This window comes from Marmota marmota, unplaced genomic scaffold (genome assembly GCF_001458135.2).
Source record: "Marmota marmota marmota unplaced genomic scaffold, marMar, whole genome shotgun sequence".
Lineage (NCBI taxonomy): Eukaryota > Metazoa > Chordata > Mammalia > Rodentia > Sciuridae > Marmota > Marmota marmota.
The window spans coordinates 4,475,613-4,494,948 of record NW_025999869.1 but is presented as its reverse complement, the minus strand read 5'-3'; the positions used below and the strand labels follow the sequence as shown (position 1 = coordinate 4,494,948).

The window sequence follows — 19,336 nt, the reverse complement described above, 5'->3', positions numbered from 1 at the left end:
TCCGCCCACCCGGGGCCAGCCCTCTCCAGCCTCGCCCCGAGCTGCCTGCCATTGGGGATCTGGAAATGTCACCCAGGGCTGCAGGGGTGGCCCGGCCTCTCTGAGCCCAGCAGGCCTGATTTCTGGGCCTTCGCACAGGTGACCCCTCTGCCTTTCTCTCCCTGCCCCTGGTTTTCCCAGCTGGACTCCTGCTTGCCCTTTAGGACCCAGTTTGCCTCCTCTTGGGAATCTTTCTTGGCGCCCCAAACTCCTCAGGCCGGGTGAGCAGCCCCCTCTGTGCACCCCTGCCCACACCCCCTCCCTGGCTGACACTCAGACCACGCTGCCCCTCACAGGCACGGCCCCTGTGCCTTCTGCCGTCCTCCCCTGGAGCACACCTCATCGGCTGCTGCCCCGAGGCCGAGTCTGGTTCCCTGTATTCAGTGGGTGCCTACTATTTAGAGGAGCAGACTAGCAAAGGGTTAGAGCTTGAGCTTTGACTGCAAAGGGGCCTGGATTCAAATCTCCTCTCTTCGTTTGCTGTGTGACCCTGGGCAGGCTGGCCAGCTCGCAGAGCCTCCGTTGCTCCTTCTGTAAATTTAATACTAAATATTGAACATACCCGGCCACTGTGACCGTTAAACAAGGAGCTCAGATAAACTGATGCCTTCAGTCCTGAAATGCAGCAAGCAGGAGGCCCGTCGATGTTTGGAGACACCTCACATCAGGCATGGCTGAGGAGACAGGCTCAGCTTTGAATCCCAGATCTACCACTTCCCGCTGTGTGACCTTGGACAAGCCGCTCAACTTCTCCAGGTTGGATCCCTTCTCTAGAAAGTAGGCTCAGTAACTTAAAGACTACGAAGATTCGTGAAAATTGATGAGAGTAGCTTGTGTCCTCCACTCAAAGGAAAAACGGTCAGAGTGTGGTGGAGCGTGGGAACCGCTTGATTCCACCATTGCGCAACACGGACGCACCAAAGACCCCACTGCACCCCAGAAATATCTTTCTGACTTGTCAATTAAAAAATAAATTTTAAAAAGGTTACAAAAATGTTTAGAGATCACACAGATGACACCTGCCATTGCGGAGTTCCGTGTGCGGTGGAGACGATCAATACAGATCCATCCCTGTCTGTATCCACAAAACTGCCTGGTCACAGTTGGTGACCAGGACTGTATTTTTTTGTTTTTGTCCTGGGGATTAAACCCAGGGTGCTTTGCCTCTGAGCTGCGCCCCCCCGCCCAGCACTTTTACTTTGTTTGGTGACGGGGGGTTTCACCAAGTTGCCGAGGGTCTTGCCAGGATACTGAGGCTGACCTGGAATTCGCAATCCTCCTGAGTCGCTGGGATAACAGGCATGTGCCACCATGCCCAGCTGCATCGCCTTTTAAATACAGCGGCTCCCAATTTGGAGCTAATGGGGCACATGTTGGCGATGGCTGGGAGTCAGCAGCGTGCCGGAGAATATGGCTTCATGAAAATAACATTTGGAAGTGATTATGGGAGCAATGGATCCGAACCACTCTCAGCTGCCAGCCGTCCCCAGAGACGAGCTGGAGACGGAGGCAGGAGGTGGAACCTCGTCTGAGAGCCAGACTGGAACACCCGCGTCACATCAGCCTGGCTCTCACGTGGCCCAGAAGTTCAAGGCCACGGCTCCAGGGTTCTCTTCAGCAGAGGCCGGCCCTTGCTTAATCCCAGGAGGTCCAAAGTTGGCTGCTTAACAAGTCACCTGAGACAGAAGGGAACAAACTGGAATTTGAGGGCACATAGGGGCAGCAACAATAAGCCCTGGGGCAGCAGAGAAAGCAGGAAAGTAGAGTCACGTCCCCTCCACCTTCCAGCCAGGCCAGCCTGCCCCTGCTGTGCACCGGGCCGGACAGCCGAGTCCTGGACAGAGGAAGGAGGGCGCCCGAGCCCGGGTTTTGTACTGCAGCGGAGGCATCGGCAGCACCACAGCAGGACGCAGCTGTGACATCGCATGGGCATCACTGGGGAGGAAGAAGCTGTCTGAAGTCCAACCCGGGCCTTGTCCCTGGCAGAAGGCACTGGATCAGGTGGCAGGGGACAAAAGCTACCCCCGAGGCTTAAATGGTGTTTCTAGGACCAAGCTCGGTCCCTGTCACATGATCCCAACCTGGGACAGTCTGACCCTGGAATACAGGGTGCCTGTGTACGATTCAGAGGCCCCGGGAACCCAGTGGCCCTCACCCGGATCACGTGCTGACTTCCCAATGACGCCATCGATTCGTCAAAGTGTGGGAGTTTGAGACCAGCCCTGGCGTGGCACCTGGGTAACTTTGCCTTGAAGGACAGTAAGCCAGTCACCAGCACTTTCAGGGGGACCTGTGCCCCAGCATTGACACAAGCCCACAAGGTGCTGTGCCCCACCTCTGCCAGCCCGGCACCGCTCCACCCACCCACCACCTCCTCACCCTGCTCCTCAGCCACAGGGACCTTCAGGTCAGAGAGACCTGGAATCAGATCCCACAGCCAGGGCTCCAGGCAGTGGAGACGGGACAGCCCTATCCCTAGAGAGCTTAGTGGATGAGGTTGGGTGTCTGGCCTGGTGCCCAGCACCAAGCAGATACCCATAAATAGCAGTTTAAAAGAAAGCGTCCTCATATTAGGAGGAAGTGTTCACATGGCACGTGTCCATCTGCCTCAGAAGCTGTGATGTCGGGGTCGGTTGGCAGGACATTCCCAGAGGACCCCAGCGGTCACGTGGGTGGCTTCTCATTCCTGCTGGTGGCTCGCTTACTTGGTGCTGGGCACCAGTGGCCCTGTCAGCCCAGGGTTGAGGTCTGCCCAGGCCAGGTGGCCTCAGACCTCCAGGATGAAGGGCCACATGCTGGCTCTGCAGCCAGGTGACAGGGATCCCCCAGCTTCCTTGTGGGGTCTTCTCGTCTCATCCCCCCGGCCTGGCCCCGTGTTCACACTGGCCAAAGTGGAGAAAGGCGATCCCTGGGTCAGTGCTCGGATGCAAGTTCTGGCTTTTCTTTTTCCAAAGCACGTGGCCCCAAAGTCTTCTGCAGGTGACAGAGCCAGCAAGCTCTCCTCCCCTGGCCCCAAGATGAGCCAGTCAGATGGCATCTCAGAACGAGGTGTCTGGGGCACTCCCAGCACAGCCAGCTCCTGTCAGGGGCAGGGGTCAGCCCCTGAGGGAGGCTGGTGTCCCCAGTGAGGCAGGAGGCCGAGGGAGTGGGGTTCTGCCCCACCCAACTTGCTCTAGGACACCTTGCAGCAGGCCATGTGCCCGCATGGATGCCATCCTTTGATGAGGACCAAATCCTCTGGTTGCTTGGCAACCTGGCTCACAAGTCCTAGAGGGAGGCAATTCACAGGAATTCAGAGTGTGGCTAGAGGTTCTGCTGAGCAGGATGGGTGCGCAGAGCGGCACAGGGGCCCAGTCACACCTCTGGCTGTGGGGGGGGGGGGTAGGGGAAGAGCTGGAGTGGGGCCTCAGACCGCGTCATCCAAGCCTGTGCCCCTGCTGTGAGGCAGGCCCTGTGCTGGTAGCCAGGGACACGGGTGGCTGAGACAGATGCCACCCCTGGGTTCACAGAACTCACAGACTGCACACAGGCTGCCACCCCATGCCACAGGGTGGGGTGCACACAGCCAGAGCTCGAGGAGGGCAGGGGTGGACCTGGGGACGTGTGAGGGTGGGGTCGTACAGCCACCAAACTAGCCATAAGGTGGAGGGCGGGGGTGTCCCAGGAAAGGCCAGCTGAGCCAGGGCAGGCAGTGAGAGAGCCTGGCATTCCCTCATATCCAATGTGACGGGGAGAGCCCAGCTCCATCTGTCCCCCGTGGAGGCTGAGCAAGGGCACGGACATTGTGTGCTGCTGACCTGGAGAGGATGGGCTGTGCAGGAAGCCACTCTGCCTCATGACTAGAGGGCAGATTGGGGAGAAGTGGGAGGGCTGTAGTCAGCTTTCCACTGTTGAGATTTAAAAATCCTGACAAGAACCAGCAGAAGAGGAAAAGTTCACCTGGGCTCACGTTTCAGAGGCCTCAGTCCCTAGATGGCTGACTCCATCCCTCAGGCCTGAGGCAGAGATCAGGGCAGAGGGGAGAGGAGGAAGGTGGCTCAGGACATGGCACAGAAAGCAGAGCATAAACCCAAAGGCACACCCCCAGTGACCCGCTCCTCCAGTCGCACCCACCTGCCCCCCAGTGAATTCCCATCTGGAAATGATAGGATTCAGGTTAAGGCTCTCGTCCCTCGGTCACTTCCCCTCTGGACTGTCTTGCATGGCCTCACACGGGAGCTGTAGGGGACACCTCTCCCTCTTTCCCTCCTGCAGCTCAGGAACCACTGGGCCAGGGTCCACCCACCCTGGGGGCAGCGCGCGCTGTCAGTGGCTTCCCAGGCAGACCTAGGTCTGGGGGCGCTGGGTGGGTGGCAGGTTTGGGGGCTCGTCACCTCTCCCCCGTGGTGGAATGGGGATGAGCGTCTGCCACACCCAGGCACCAGCCCATCCTCCCCTGTCTCTGCCCCACGTCGGGCCTCTACTCCTCCACCCCCTGGGTACTCCACCACAGTGGGTCCTGGAGCCCCTCTGCCCTGAGTCTTCCCCACGATCTTTTGCCCTGCTCCCTGTCCCTGTTCCCAGTATTTCCCAGTTGCAATTTCTGTGAAGGATGGGAAAGGATTGGACATACCCGTCTCCATTGTTGTGATTGTGATAAAACAGATGTAACATAAAATACGCTGTTTTCACTACCCATGGTCCTGACTTAGGGTTGTTCAACTTTACAGTGGGGTACAGGCACCTCAGTCCAGCATTCAATCAATCGCATGACTAGTCCACACCTTGTTATCTTGTCAGATAACTTGACCAGCTGTTCCAGGCATGTTCAAGGTATGCTGGGCCACGCCAGGATGCTTGGAGGGTTGGGTGTGTTAAACGCACTTTCAGCTCATGATACTTTCAATGTATGATAGGTTTATTGGCATGTAACCCCATCATAATTCAAGTTGTATCCGTATTTTAAAATGTGCAACTCAGTGGCACTAACTACATTTACAATGTCACACGACTTCGCCACTATCTAGTTCCAGAACTTCTTTATCACCCTAGACAGAAGCCCTGTACCACTAAGCAGTTATTTCCACTCCTGACAGCCGCCATCTGCCTTCCTGTTGATCTGCCTGTTCTAGATACGTCATCTAAGGGAGTCACATATCACCTAACGCACTGTTCAAGGCTTACCCTTGCTGTGGCGTGTATCAGTACCGTATCTCTTTTCACGACTGAATAATATTCCCTTGGGTGGGGGCCACCTGGCTTACCCCTTCATCAGTCGATAGTCACATGGGTTGTTCCCTCCTCTGGTTATTATGACTAGTGCTTCTGTAAACATTCACATCCAAAGTTTCATGGGAACACTGTCTTCAGCTCTTTGGGGTCTGTAGCAGGAGTGGAGCTGCTAGGTTGTATGGGGACTCTGTGTGACTTACAGAAGAACCGCCAGACTGCTTTTCACAGCAGCTGTGTCATTTACAGTTCCCACGACAGTGCTGAGCGTGCCCTTCCCCCACATCCTCTGTAGCTGGTGTTCCCTGATACGTGGGTGTCCTACCGTGAGTGACGCACCACCATGCAGCAGTCTCTTGACAGCCTATAAAATGATCCAGTGACTGACAGCCATTGGTGGCCAATGAGCTCAGCCCGGGGACAGGAGAGTGGGAGGAGCCTGGAGCTTCAGGACCCAGAACTCGGCCATTTCAAACCTCCCCCTTGTTCTGGGGCTACAGGTCGAGCAGTTGGAGGCCCCGCCTTGGCAAGCCATGTGCCATGTCCAGCCCACATGCGTGACCTCATTTGGTCCTTATGACAACATTTATTAAAATGAATGGCTGCTTCCTCGCCAGCCCGTGTCAACGAGGCCACGTTCACAGCAGCACTGAGAGCCCCCGCCCTGGCTCCCACCTGTTCCTTGCAGAACCTCGGCCACAGATACTGTTCTCTTCTCCTGCCACCCTGTCCCCTCCACCGGAGCATGGCTTTGTCCACGACACCGCCCTTTCCCTCCAGGCAGAGCCCTGGGCTGGGCCACTTGCCTGAGTTGCCCACACTCTGCTGCCCCGGCCTGGGCTCAAGCGCTTTCCCGCCCCCTGCTCTGCAAACTCCTTCCCCAGGACACACCTCACCTCCTCCTGCAGAAGCTTCTGGAAGGCGACCTCCAGCTCACTGACATGGCCAGATGTGCAGAATCCCAGCCTGGATTCTTGCCAGGGCACCCCAGCTGTCCTGCCTCCACGGCTCCCTGATGCCCAAGGGCAGCTCTGGCCTCACACTGCCTTGGTGGGATCCCACTGCCAGCCTTGGCCGCTCGGCTCCTTATCCGGCCTTGTGCCTCCGTTTCTCGTGGTGACCCGGGCGAGGATGACAATTCCCACTCCACAGAGCAGCGGGAGGCGTTAACCAGCCGGTCCCTGTAAAACCTGAGAGCACCACCTGCCCTCAGGAAGAGCTTGATGAATCTGAGCATCATTTATGGCGAGGTGACGACGTGGCCAAACACAGGGCGTGAGTCTGCCCCACATGGCGCCAACCCACGGAGCCAGGCATTAAGGCAGTCCCTCTCTCCCAGCAGATGGGCAGCGCCTGGACAAAGCCCACCTCTGTCAGAGTCTGAAGTCTCACTCCTTCCGTTTCACGACAAAGAACAGACACCCCCCTCTCAGTGCCGGTGGCCCTGCCTCCCAGTGGCTCTGTCTCCAGGGTGTTTTTCTGTCTGCCTGAGTAGACTGTGAAGACTATGGTGGCAAGGGCAGATGGTTAAGGACACGCAGGGTCACGGGGAGGCGTGTGGAGATGAGGGCCTCAGCAGAGGGGCAGGGACGCAGGACAGAGAGCCCGGATGGGGGGCCTTCCAGCCATGGACGCGCAGCAAGGCTGCCTTTTCTCTCCTTCCTGGGATGCTCAAGTAGAACCCACAAGGCTCATGAGAACTCTTGGAATTGGATTTGCTTTGGCTGTACTTGTCCCTCATGGTTGCTGTGACAAGTGGCCACAAACTGAGTGGACTTGAGACAACAGAAGTTTGTTCTGGGAATCTCAAGTCACTATTGCTGGGCTGCAATCCAGGTCTGCCCCTCATCTGAGACTGCGGGTATCTGGGTTCCTGTTTCTTCCATCTCTGATGGCTGCCAGCATCCCTTGGCTCCTGGCCACCTCAGGCCAATTCCTGTCTCCATGGTCATGTCACCTTCTCCTCTCTCTCCTCTGCCGCCCTGTGGTAAGGACTCTTATCCTGTAAGGCCCATCTGGACAGTCCAGGACAGTCTCACTTCACAATGGTCATTACCTGGAGATCCAGGACAGTCTCTTGATGATATCGCAGTCCCAAGTTAGGTGCATCCTCTGGCTGCGGGGTTAGGACCTGGTGCCTCCCGGGCCTTTATCTAGCCTCTTCTAGGGAAAATGCAGTGAAGAACTGAGGCTGGCCTCAAGGTGGAGGCCAGACTGTCCAGAGGGAAGGGACTCACCCTGCTCGGGCCACACCTAGGGTTACACTTCCACCAGCCAATGGCACAGCCAGGAGCTGGCTCCTGACCCAGTCCTGGAGCTCTGTCCCCTACAGGCCACCTCTTGTTTTTCTGGGTCTCCACAGCAACGGCCCCTGATTTGAGACTGAGCAAGTGTCCTGGACACCTGTGGAAGGTTTTCCCCTCAAGACCACTGCTGGGATGGGTGGAGAGTCTCAGCCCATTTTGTGCTGCAATAACCACCCCTGGCGCTGGAGGGTATATAAAAGAGGTTCCTTCGGCTCATCGTTCTGGTGGCTGGAAAGCTCCATCCGTCTAGGGCCCCCAGTGATGGCAGCCTGGCAGTGTGTAAGTCAGAGCTCATGGAGGGGGAAGAAGCAGGAGGCAGGCTAAGAAATCGAGCTCTGCACAATGCCCGCCTCATGGGCGCCGGGCAGGCACAGTCCAGCACCGGGCATCCTGCAAAGGGGCCGGCTTCACATGGCCCGGCTGTCAGTCAGCGAAGCCAGACAGCTTCCGTCGTGTGATCCAGGCAAGTCCTCTGACTTCTCCGAGCCTCAGTTTTCACCCATATAGTGGGGGACACCGGAGACTGGCAGTGAAGACGACATTCACACAAAGATCAAACCAGTACACGCAACACCCCCCTCAGAAGTGACGCCACTGGCCACACGGCTCCTTCCACGCTCTGTAAAATCTTCCCTGCTGGAGGAAGGGTCTTTAAACTCAGGACCACAGCCCTGGGGCCAGCAGGATCCCCGTGAAGGCAGGGGAGCCGCTGGGCCCTGTCTACCTGGAATTTGTGCTTTAGCACCCGACCTCCTTCTCCAACAGGGGTATGCCGCAGGGTCACATCATTACTGCTGTGTGCCCCGCCCAGGGCATCCCCCCACCACACAGCCCGCCTGCAGCTCCTGATCACACAGGGCCCCCTCCTCACTCCCTGCCCCTCGTGTGGGGAGTCCACAGGGAGCCACAGGGCCATGAGTCACCTGTTTCCTGATAATAACCACAATAATCGCTGGCACTGCCAAAGCCCCTGCTCTGGCACCGCACTGAGCCCGTCTGTGAATAGTCTAGAGCAGTTTTTCCAAAGGGCTCACGAAGCTGAGCCAGCTGTTCACGGAAGATGTCCCTGGTTCATGGGATGTGACCGTGCCTCCCTGTCAGCCAAACGCCAGGACCAAGAACCTGGCCGTCCAAGTGAACTGTGTGATGAGTTCTGTCGTGGGCCATTTCATAGATTGGGAGTGATGAATATATGTTTTTAAAATACTAGCTTGCCACTTATTTAAGTGAGAAAATTGTGATCATAAAATAAATTTAAAAGGAAGCTGGGCATAAACTTAAAATGGAGGGCGCTGTGAACTTTCACTGGAGTGGCTGATAATTTGACACTGAGCTTCCTAGTAGCCCCTGCAAAAGAGAAAACAAGAAATGTTAGGCAAACCTCTATAGTAGTGCTTCTCAGTATGAGATCCCCATGCCAGTATCAGGGGCTGAGACCCAGGCTGTGTTTTAAGGAGGCTGCTGGTGAGGGGAACAGGGTGGGAACCCCTTATCTTAGCACAAAACACACCAGTCTCTAACATTGATGTAGAAGAGAAATTCTTCATGATGGAGCAAATTATTATTTTGCCTAAATCCCAAGCAGGGGGCAGGGAGGGGAGGGCCAGCCTTCAGGATCAGAGCAGGAGAGGCCCCCAGCTCCTCTGGTCCACGCCCAGTTGGCAGAATTGGAAGTCAAGGCTGCAGGAGGCGCCTGAACTGTCCTGGCCCCCTGGTTAGAGCTCAGCAGAGCCGTCCAGGGCTCCTAACTCACTTACAGGGCTCATTTCTCCTGTGTTTCAGGTCACCTCTAAAGGGTGAGGTTAATTCCCGTGAAAGTCACTGCCCTACAGAGTACAGCAAGAACCATAGGGTCGGGGGACGGGGAACAGAGAGCTCAGGGCAGGTGCTCAGAGGAGGGAAATGTCAGAGGCCAGGGAAGGGCCCCCACAGCCCGGCAGGAGGGCATCCCTTCACCTCATTCAAGGTCAAAGACACCAAAACCCTCCATCTGTCCAGCCTCCCTTCTCCTGGAGTCTGTGGCCACAGGGCCTCCGCGACCTTGGCACACCTACCTCCAAAGCCCACTCAGCCCCCTTGTGTGGAGCCTCTTCCTGGCCTCTAAAGGGAAGGTGGGCCAGGGGGAGACAGGGAGAAAGGGCGTTGGGTTCCCAGGGACCAGACTCCATAGTCACTCCCTGTGGGAACTCAGGGTGGGTCTGGGGCCAGGGAGGGGTCTGGAGAAACCACTGCAGTTGGCAGAGTGGGTGGGACCAGCTTCCCAGTCACATCTAAGCACAGAGTCCCTGAGGCAGGAGGGAAGGAAGAACGGCAACCGCGACACCGCCCAGCCTGCAGGGACCTTGGGGACAAGATGCCACTTGTCCCCATAAGTTCACTGTGTTCTTGTGGAGCACGGGTCAGGCTCTGCCCTAGCTGCTGGAGGTGGCCCAGGGAACAGCGCCAGACCCCTCCCCTCCCAGGACTCACAGTCCAGGGAACCAGCCCCTGATGGATCCACAAACATGTCCGCCGTGTCCACCCGGCGCCAGGCCTGGACAGGCAGGCCTATGCTCATAGTGTAAGGGGGGACAGACAGACAGACATGCAGCTGCAACACGGCTGGGGAGAGGGACAAGAGGCAGGCCCAGGAAACCCCTGGGACAGCGGCCCCCGCGCTGGGCCTCCCCCTCCTCCTGTTTCCGGTGTCCTTCCCAGGCACGTGCCGGCTCTCCAGTGGCCTGGCCAGCCGCTTTGAAGAAGGCCCAGCAAGCTGTCAGCGGCCCCTGCTGAGCTCAGCACGGGAAATTAAGCGCGATTAGCGTGACCAAGCCTGAGCCGTCACTGGTGACAAGCCTGTCCTCCAACGGTCCCTTTTGGAGACTAACGGGGGACACAGGTCCCAAGAATCTCAGTAGCGGTGGGTGAGGGACAGCAGCTCGAGATGGCACTCCCGGGGTGAGCCCAAGGTCAAGGGGGACGGCCCTCCCCAGAGATTGCTCCCATGTCCCCGAGTCTGAGAAGATGGGTAAATTGGCTTAATGGAGTGAGTCTGGTTGTCACGGAGCCGCAGAACAGACTGATGGCCCCGCTGCGCTGGCTCTCAGCGTAATTCAGGGAAGCCGTCTGACCGTACTGTCTCTTCTTTCAGCTAATGGCCAGGGCTCTGCCCGTGCCCCGAGGGGCAGGCTGGGGACTGTTTGTTTCTGCTTGATCCCTCCCCACGCCCAAGGTCCAGTCAAGCCGAGGGTCCCCCGTCACCTTCCTCCCGACTCTAGATGGCTCTCTCCTGCAACTGAGCCCTGGTCCCACCCACTCTGCCAACTGCAGCGGTTTCTCCAGACCCCGCTCTTGGTCATACCCCTCCCTGGCTGAAGACGGCCCCAGACCCACCCTGACTTCCCACAGGGAGTGACTCTGGCGTCTGGTCCCTGGGAACCCAACGCCTTTCCTCCCTGTCTCCCCCTGGCCCAGCTGCTCCTCCTGAAGCCTGGCTCGGCTCTCTCCTCTGTTGACCGTCTCTCTCTCTCTCACTGTCCCCATCCCAGTGTCCACTGAGTTAGCAGCCATCATTACCACCCATCTCCCGATCCCTCCAGTCTGGGGGGTGCGGCTCGCCCGATGGTACAACTTTGCTCCTCTCTCAAGTCATAATAATATGACAAAAATCAGACAAAAAGTTAGCTGAGCGCTTATTTTATGCCAGGTGTGATGTGAGGACTTTCCACAGATTCATTTAATTTCACCATTAAATTAGGTACTATTACTATTTTCCACTTGAAAGACTAAGCCACTGAGGCAGGAAAAATGCTAAATAACAGTCCCAAAGCTGCACAGCTCATAAATGAAAAAGCCACAAATAGAACCCCAGGGAGATAGGAGGGGGACAAAAGGACCAGAGAAAAAAGAGGAGAAAGGAAGTAAGAGAGGGAGAGGAGGCCCTAGAAATGAACCTCATGATTGTGGATCACTGAGATTTGGGGACTGCTTGTTTCTGCAGCAGACCGTAGCCTGTACTGATAAAATGAATAATCAGATTTGTACAGTAATATGTAGGGACACGTCGTAAGAAGGTCATGTTAGACCAGGAAGCCCCACAGAGGACTCCTCCCATAAAAGAACTAAAGCTCTGGGGTGGCAACCACTGGGCCGATGCAGTCCCTCGCAGGGCTTGCTTGATTCCTGGATGGCTGGTTCTCTGCAGCACTAGTGGCCACAGGCTGGATGGAGGGTACTCATTAAACATCATGGCAGCCCTGGCTACCCTCCAGACAGGAGATGGTGGAAATGTCCCTGGAAACAGAGGCTGAGCACGAGTCCCAGGGAGGCATGGCTCCTCGGCTGTGTCGCGGAACCCACGGGGCAGCTGGCTGGGAGAGACTCAGTCCTGGAATCTCCCCCACCCTTTTTCCAAAATCTCCACAGTTGAGGCAAGCCCATGTCCTTCCCCTCCCGTGCGGGACGTTGACAGGTTCCCTGGGTGCACAGGGAAGGAGGAGGGTGCAGACGATGGCTCAGTCTGCTGGAGGAAGTCCAGGCTCTCTGCAGCCTCTGTGTCCCCTCCAAGGTGGGAATTCCTGCAGGCTCCTCTTCAGCGCTCAGGAGTCCCTACTCCGCACAGCCGGGCATCGGAGCATCAGGCCCCAGAGCCGAGTTCAAGTGCAGGACCCACATGGCGCTCCCAGCCGTGCCTCCGTGACCGCCTGTGTACACACTTCTTTCCTGATGACCTCCCCACTCCCCATGGACTTTAAAGCCAGAAATACATTCTCAGCCTACGTAAGCACCATACGCACATCTGTGCTTTAGACATAAGAGGAAGAAGGCTCTTAGCTGGGCACGGTGGCGCACACCTGTCACCCCAGTGGCTCCGGAGGCTGAGGCAGGAGGCTGTGAGTTCCAAAAGCCGGCCTCAGCAACTTAGTGAGGCGCTGAGCCACTCAAGTTCATGGGGCACAGACTGACCGTCCTGTGACAGCGTTCACACGCCAAGTTCCAGTCCTAGTAAAGGGCTCTGGTTTCCTAGTCACCAGCACTCCTAAGGAACTATCCGTCCTGACGAAGCTCTTCCCCGGCACATTCAGGACGGTGTGGACAATCCTTGGTCTTGGGAACAAAGGAGTGCAGTCCTGAGCCCAGGTCACCCCAGTGCAGCCCTCACTCCTTACACACCGGGACCGTGAGCTCAGCACCTCCTCAGTCTCCTTGTCTGTCAAATGGGCCTTCAGATAGCACTGATGTCACTAGGTTGTTGTGAGGACTGAGCTGGCACAAGTGGATCCTTGGCACAGCAGCCACATAGTACGTGCTCAGTTAATAGTGGCTGTGACCAGGTTTCCTCTCATTGTTATTATTTTTCCTCCAGAAAGCTCTGAGAGCTGTGTAAGCCTCAGGAGAGGCAGGACTGGAGTGTTCGGGAGCAGGGCTGCCTCCCTAAGGGTGGCAGCCTTTAGAGAATGTGTATCTGCTTGATGAGACTTTACTAAGGATGGAGCCGGGGAAATCTGCAGATTCGGATTCCATCCCTGGCTCTGCTGATGGCTGACCAGGGCACGCTATGGAAGACACATTTCTCTCACCATCTAAAATAAAAATGTCCAGGCCACGTTTTGGATTCCGTAGAGTGGTCTCAGAACACATGCGGAAGCCTCTGGAATCCCAGCTGCTTCGTCATTTTTTTGCTCAATCACCCATGTTTCTGGAGCACCTACCATGGTCTAGGCACTGAGGGGGGCATCGGAGGTCAGCAGGGAACATGAAGAAGGCCAGCCTCCATGGGGCTGTCCGCTGTCGCGGTTAAGATGACAGTGACAGTGGCGACAGATGTCCGTTGATGGCAGTCAGGTGGTGGCAGGTGCAAGCTATGCTGGGGCTGCTGTCCAGAAAGGGGGCAGGACAGGGCCTTTGACAAGGGAGCCCTGGGCATCTGCGGAGAGGCTGTGACAAAATGAGGGAGCCCGTGGGGTCTGACGAGGAGCCCCGTCGGGAGGGACGAGGAGACCCTGCGCACCTCCTCTGGACCTCCTTGTTGTTTTTTTAAATTTTGAAATAATTTCGAATACCTCCTGCCAGTACCCAGAGCAGGGGAGACCGCGCAGGGGCTGGCATGAGGGGAAGGCTCTAAGCTTCTGCCTCCGCACATGCTGTGAAGGCCAGTGCTCCCTCTGTCCCCATTTCCCTGTGTAAGTGAAGTGGATCCCTGCTCCTCCTCTGCCTCCTCCCTCCTGGACGCCCAGCCCAGCCTTCGTCAGGGTCTGCGTCTCTGTCCCCAGAGCCACGCTGTGTCTTCTCTTGGTTTCTTAAACCACCCTGTTCTCTCTGGCCTCTGGGCCCTCGCCCAGGCTGTTCCGTCGGCCTGGAACACTCTTCCATACACCTGTCACTGCTTGGATGACATGTCCTCTGGAACCCAGCCTTCCCACCTGTCCCCTGTCTGTGTCCTTGGGTTGTCCCCGACCCCAGACGCCCTGCTGACATGGGCCTGACTGCTGCCTGTGGCCTCCACTAGGTGGCTCGCTCTCCCTGGAGAGGTTCAGGTCTTGGCACCTCCAGGGCCCTGTCCTCTTGTAGTGAGCCCATGATGACTGTCTGTCCTGGGCTGGCATGAGGTGCCAAGGCAGGGAAAGCCCGGGATGGCCAGGCGGGACGAGGCCGTGTGGACCGAGGGGCTGGAGGGGAGGGCAGGGCGCCCCGGGCAGGGCAGGGCAGGGCAGGGCAGGCAGGAGCCGAGGGGGGAGGACAGGTGAGCGAGGGTAAGGGGGCGAGCAGCTAGACTCCTGCGGGCCTCCTACACACTGTGACCCCCTGACTCCCCTGTGTCCCCAGGTGCACCCACTAATCGGTCCCCCAAACCTGGACAGCGCAGCCTGCAGCTTGCGGTCGGCAGAGGGCTGCAGGCCAGCTGCAGGCCTGTCCTCGGCCTTCCCAGGGCCGGGTCTGCCCCTGGCCCACCCCATAGCAGGTGCCCTACAAAGGGGGCTCTGCTCCTGGGGCCACGTCTGCTCTTGAAGAGTCTCATTGCTCCTGAGCTCACAAAGGCTCTGGAACGTCCTGCACTTAGGTCTCAGGTAACCTTCCAGCCGTCCCTGAACTGCCCAGCCAGGAATCCTGCTCAGGACCCACGAGGTCCTCCCGTGCCCCAGGGAGGAGGGCACAGAGCCACCCAGTCTCCGTGCGGGCCCAGGGGAAGGAACGGGCCGGCCCTGGTGGCACAGCTGCTGTCCTCCCAGGGGGTGAGAGGGGCAGAGGAGCAGGGAGGGTCCCCAGGGTGCAGCCTGCCTCAGGGGAGGTCCTGTCCCCGGGGACAGGCCTTGGAACATAAAGTCCCCTCCTGGCCACACCCCGGGAGGCAGGCAGAAGGAAGGAGGCCCGGGCAGCCCCCGGAGACGCAGCATTTCCACTGGTCTCGTTTACATAAGTGTCCTTGGCAATTTGTCCCAATTTGTCTCATTACAAATGATGTAAACATCCGGCATAATCACAGGCAAAATGGGGCAGTTTAAACGCTGCCTGATTGAAACCCGGTTGGCGCAGGGACTCGTGCGCATGCCACCGGCTCCCAGCGGGGCCTTGGTGCCAGCGCTCCAGAGCTCAGGGGACCCTGGGGTCTGGACGGTGGCCCGGGTGCTGCCTCACTCCAGGGAGCCTCCAGAGGCACCGTCCTGTCTACAGGGTTCAGAAGACAGAGGAGGAGGCAGGCGGGCGGCAGGTGGCTTCTCCGTCCCATGCCCCTGGTGAGGGCAATGCAGCGAGGGGCCTGGGGACCCAGACTCTGACCCTTGTCGTGCGTGATCTGTGCCACCTCAGGCCAGCAGCCTCTGGCTAAGCCTCGACTTCCTGCTCCATCTAACGGAGGTGACCATTTGGCATCTGGCCTGCCTGGCATGGCACTGAGATGTCATGTGACCCTGGCCTCGAGAGGCCAGAGGCCCTGTCCTGTCTGTCCTTGATCCTCAGAGCTGACAGTGGGTGCTCGGGGGTCTGGAGGCCCCGGGGATGGGTTCCAGGGTGACCAGGCACGTGGTTCTGCTGAGCAGGGCACCCATCTGAAGCCCCTCCATAGGCGAGGGACCTCGTCACTCTACCTCCACCCTCGGACACCCAGGAAGTGCCGCCTGCCCGTCACAGCCTGTCGCAGTGCCCCAGCCACAGGCGGCACAGGCAGGCATGGGCATCCGGCCGACTCCACTGTGACCTGGCTGCTGTCATCAGCCTGCGTGATGGGGCAGGGCTTCTCCCCTCGTTCCTCAGGAGAGCCAGCTCTGCCCCAGAGCGCAGGCACAGGCGGGAAGAGCAAGGGCTCCAAGGTTCGCCCAGAGCCTGCAGGTGGGAGGCCGGAGGAAGATCTGGGGGTCAGAGTGAGCCTCCGGGGGGCCAGGAGCTCAAAGTCAGACGGGGTGCAGGTGACTTAGCCAAGGTGATTCTTACCTGAGGACAGGGCTGCAGGGACACGGCAGCCTGAGACTTCTCGCCCTTAGTTGCTGTGTGATCCTAACAAACCTCCCCTGTCTAATGAGAGTGGGTGGCGCCGCAGCCCTGGGGAAACTGGCAAACCATGGGTGAGTCTGCCCGTCCACGCTTTGCTCCGCCCACGCTGCGTTCCCTTTGGGCTAGAAATCTCCCGCCCTCCATGCCCAGGTCCTCACATCACAGTGTCAACGGGGAGCAGAGGAGGGGTCTGGAGAGGGACAGCTGGGGGCCACAGAGCCAGAAAGGCCTCCGCAGGTGGGAAGAGCGACAGCCCCCGAGGTCTGCGCCCGAGCCCCACAGACTCAGGTCACCAGCTGGGACTGCAGTCACTTGTCTCAAAAATGGAAATAAACATTCCCGCCATGAACACAGGGTTGGCTCATAGTGCACAAAAGTGCCACTTCCCTGTCCCCGGAGCCCGGCAGGTGTGGGGAGTCTCCTGAGAGTGGCACCGCCCTTCCCTGTCCTAGGGCAGTTGGGACAGGCGTCCTGTGCAGCCCCACAACGGCTCTGGTGGGCTCCCCCAGAGCCCAACCCACGGGGTGCCGCGGACTTACTCGCCTGCAGAAAGGGCACGTGACCTAAGTTGATCCAGTGGGATTTGAGCTCAGAAATCTCTTTTGTCAGTTGGAGAAAGAGAAATGTTCTCTCCCTCTGGAAGAAGTTTGAGGCAACTATCACCACCATTTTGCTGAGCCTTCCTCTTCTCTGAAGGAATCAGCCCTGAGAACTGAGTTAGCTTGGAGGGGGACCAAGTGTCACAGAAAATGATCCCAAAGTCCTAATCCAACTGAGCCTGAAGCCCACCTAGAATCTGGAGTTTTACATTTCCGGAGAAACAAAATAAGGAATGCTAAGTAATGCTAACCTTCCCCAAGTATTTTACCCTCCTGATGGTCAAAATTGCCATGAACCAATTTAGATATGCAAATGCACTTGCAGGAATTGGGTCCCCAGGGACTGGCTCCTGCCCTCTTCCGTAATTCAGAACTCCCAGGCGTCCTCTAACTGACCACCTGCACACATGCTTCCCCGATCCTCCCACTCCCGGCTTCACCAAGGGAAACTGCTAGAGGACAGAGGTGTCCACCTGCTGGTCACTCTGGGAGGCGGCGGCAAGGAGGACACCCACTGCAGAGGCAGCGGCCGCAGGTCGGAATCTTGCTCAATTTCTCCAGTGTCCAAAGTCACATCCCCTTTCTAAGCCTTCATCTTCCCATCTGGAAATGGGATCATGGCGCTCACCTGTCTGGGCCCTGGGAAGGTTCCGGATGTAAGGTGCAGGAGTCGCTGGCCGAGAACCCGAGGGCCCTGTGCTCGTGGGAGCTCTCGCTCAGACTTTGACCCTGGCCACGTCCTTCCTGCCTTCTAGGGCGTGGGTCCCCTGGACCACAGGAGGTGCAAGATCTCATGGTGGAATAGATGCACAGAGATGAGAAATGGCATCGCCAATGTCACCACAGAGCACGGCTTGGGGGCTCTGGGGCTGTGGCCTTGCCTCCTCAAGGTCAATCAGCAGTGCCCGTATTTGTGTCAGTTTTCAGAGCCATCAGTGGGCACAGCACCAGGCTCAGAAACGAAGGGAGGAGAGAAAGGGAAAGAGGAAGAAGCCAAAACGCCCATCGCAAGCTCTCACAAACCAGGGCCTGGCTTTGGAATCCACTAGTCCTGAGATGAAATCCCAGTTCCCCTGCTGAGCAGCTGTGTGACCTGCCTCCAGCCACTGAACCTCTCTGAGCCTGTTTTCTTGTCTGGAAAAGAGATGAGATGGAGGATGCTTCCATGGGTTGCTGGGGCGTATAGAAAGTGGGGGGAGCGCTTTGCACAGTCCCTGGAGAAAAGTGTGTCTTCAGTGAAAATTCCCTCCGCGGTGATAAAGTGTCCCCCCCATTCACGTCCACTTGGAACCTAGAAATGTGACCCTATCTGGAAACAGGGTCCTTGCAGATTTAACTAAAGATCTGAAGACAAAGTCTGACTGAGTCCTGTGGCCGTGTCCTTATGAGAGGGCACAGAGCAACCCAGACAGGAGGTCGCAGACTGAGGCTGAGGTTCTAGAGATTTGGCCACGGACCAAGGGACCCTGGGGCCACTGGAAGCCGGAAGGAGCTGGAGGGAGCCTTCCCTGGAGGCTCAGAGGAGCGCGGGCAGACTCCTGGCCTCCGTCTGTGGGGAGCTGGGAGGTGGGGCCACAGGGATGGGACCTGGGCTTTAAGTGTGCCACACCCCAGGCCTTCATTTCTGTTGTTTTAGGCCAAACTTGTGGTCCTCCATCTCAGCAGCCCCGGGAAACCCACTCCTCAAACAGAGCAGGTGTGAGAACTGCTCCCTAACGTTCCAGGTGGAGACCTGGGGAGTTCCAAGATGGCGCAGGGCCTGTCTGGGCCTGGGCTCCGCAAGGCTCCTCCAGATGGAGGGCAAGTGCCGCCCTCTGCTGGCAGCTTACGGACTCACCGGAGCAAGGCACCCCTGCCCTGCGGTCGTAGGAGCCCAGGAAAAGGGTCTGCTCCAGACCCAGGAGGACTCCGCTGGGGGCTGGGGACTGGGGGCCTCCGCCCCCCCCAGGAACCATTCCCAGTAGGACTCAGGGACACCTGTGTCCCAGAGCTGAGGCCAGTCCTGTCCTTTTCCAAGAGACTGACTCCCTGCCGCTCCTTGCCTCCTGCCTCCATGGTGGAATCTCTGGGGAACAGGGCCTCACACGCTGGCCTGGCCACCCATCCCCTGGTCCACCTTGCAGCCCTGGTCCACCTGGGATTGCTAGCCAGCTTTATGCAGGACAAACTCAACCCTCGGATTCCAAATTGATTGGAACGCCTTAATGAAATAGGCCGTGCCCCTGCTGGAGAACACGGGCTGGATTTGCTGGTCTTTACACTCTCAATGGCTTTATTGAGCATGTACTACGTGCCAGCCACTGGTAGCCACCCAGATGCTGGGATACAGTGGGGACCTGTGGAGCTCGGAGTCCAGTGGGGATAGGGAGGCCAGAGATGAACTAACAAATAAGCAAACCAGAAGGTGACCACTTCACTGATGGCGCCGGCACAACGGGAACACTAATGACAGACACATCATTTTCTCCAGAGTCTGTCTCCAACCCTGACTGGGCACAGTCCTTGCTGTCCATCCTGTCACCATGTGGCGATGTCACCTGCTGCTCTCGGTTTCCCATCGCTTCAGCCCTCATCTCAGGAGAGCTTTCGGTTCTCAAGCATCCTGCCCAGTTAGAGGCCCGACCTCAGCCTCGAGCCTCCAGGGAGCCACCCTGCACTGGCTCAGAACTCCCGGGGGGGGGGGGGGCAGGGAGTGGTGCACCCCCCCCTCCACGTTCC

General features: G+C 57.9%; 1 protein-coding gene and 1 long non-coding RNA gene across 4 annotated transcripts in view; one reads left to right on the top strand and one right to left on the bottom strand.

Annotated features, from left to right (window-relative positions):
* Positions 1-19,336, top strand: part of Kcnip1 (potassium voltage-gated channel interacting protein 1) — a 193,174-nt gene that overhangs the window by 83,580 nt on the left and 90,258 nt on the right. The gene's annotated exons all lie outside the window — the stretch shown is intronic.
* Positions 11,158-19,336, bottom strand: part of LOC125620426 — an 11,838-nt gene continuing 3,659 nt past the window's right edge. The window contains exons 3-4 of the long non-coding RNA XR_007352083.1: positions 13,244-13,404; positions 11,158-12,638 (exon numbers count right to left, since the gene is read on the bottom strand). This is a non-coding gene — a long non-coding RNA (uncharacterized LOC125620426). The remainder of the gene's footprint in view (positions 12,639-13,243; positions 13,405-19,336) is intronic.